At 39.5% G+C, this 1,307-nt stretch overlaps 1 pseudogene; it reads right to left on the bottom strand.

Moving 5' to 3' along the window:
- Nucleotides 1-350: 350 nt before the first annotated feature.
- On the bottom strand, nt 351-874 carry LOC102540873 (small ribosomal subunit protein eS24 pseudogene; annotated as a pseudogene).
- Nucleotides 875-1,307: the final 433 nt, after the last annotated feature.

Below are 1,307 nucleotides of genomic sequence, written 5' to 3'. Positions count from 1 at the left end.
ATTTTCTCATATTAAACCAACTGCACATGCTTCTAGTAAATCCACCTTCTAGTTATATATTAGTTTTTTAAATGTTGATGGATTTTTATTGCTAATATTTTGTTTGGGATTTTTATATTTGTGTTCATCATTGAACACTATATATATATATATGGTATAAAACATATATAATTTTACCTTATACATAGCAGGAAGCATAACAGTGGACTATATTTATTTTCACAAATATATTTTTCTTTTTTTTCATGTTAAAGTTTTTAGTTTATTAATCCTCTCATGAAAAATCTGCACACTCACCACATATACAGTCACTGCAGAATCTTCACCCCTTCTGTTGTCCAGTCTCCAGCTCACTCCTTTAGGCCAGCACCAGCGTTGGCCTTTGCAGCCCCCCTGACTTTCTTCATCTTGTTCTTCCATTGCTTTCGCTGTTTCCTTGAGGCCTTTTTCTTCTCCTCCAGACCATGTCTTGCAAGCCTGTGTTTGGGTTCATTTCTCTTGGCGTAATCCAAGCAATTGTAAATCATGCCGAAGCCAATTGTTTTGCCACCACCAAAATGAGTTCTGAATCCGAGTACAAGGATGATGTCTGGCATGGTCTTGTACATTTTGGCTACTTTTTCCCGAATTTCTGTCTTAGGTACTATTGCCTTTCCAGGGTGAAGGGCATCAATGACCATTTGTTTCTGCTGAAGTAGTCAGTTGGTCATGAACTTCCTGGTCTGGATAGTTACTGTGTCATTCACGATGGCAGCTGACCTTCAAGCAGCCAGAGAGGAAAAGAGCACAAACATATTTTTCAATATCAAGCTATGAGCTTTCCCCTTCTCTGTCAGCCATACCAGCCCAAATCCAATCTGAACCTGAAACTCATGGTTCAGTTGAACTATTCTAACTACTTCATGGATTTGGTCTCTAATTCTTCTATACAAAAGCAAATCATTTCATCCTTTCTGTAACAGCTGAATTTTGTTATACTTTCTCAGCATTATAACACTTCCTATCTGGTATGTCAGGGTATTTGATTATTTCCTTCCCAGGACCGGGGTCCTCTGGAAGAAGAAACCTTTGCTGGGAAGTGTTGCAGTCTCTCCCACACGCCTGGGCCAAAGCAGGTGCACAGAACATATTGGATGGGCTGGTCCTGTGTCCTGCTCTGAGTGCTTCTCATTCCAACGCGCTTGTTCTTTGTGGCCTGAACTCACTTTCTTTGCCTGCGTAGATTCCACGATACCCTCTTGCTTTTCTCTATGTATTTGAAATAATGGTGATCGTGATGTTAATGATGATAATTTAATTGGTACAAA

This window comes from Vicugna pacos, chromosome 28 (assembly GCF_048564905.1).
Source record: "Vicugna pacos chromosome 28, VicPac4, whole genome shotgun sequence".
Taxonomy (NCBI): domain Eukaryota; kingdom Metazoa; phylum Chordata; class Mammalia; order Artiodactyla; family Camelidae; genus Vicugna; species Vicugna pacos.
The sequence above is the reverse complement of the archived record's forward strand: the minus strand, read 5'-3'. Positions and strand labels throughout refer to the sequence as shown.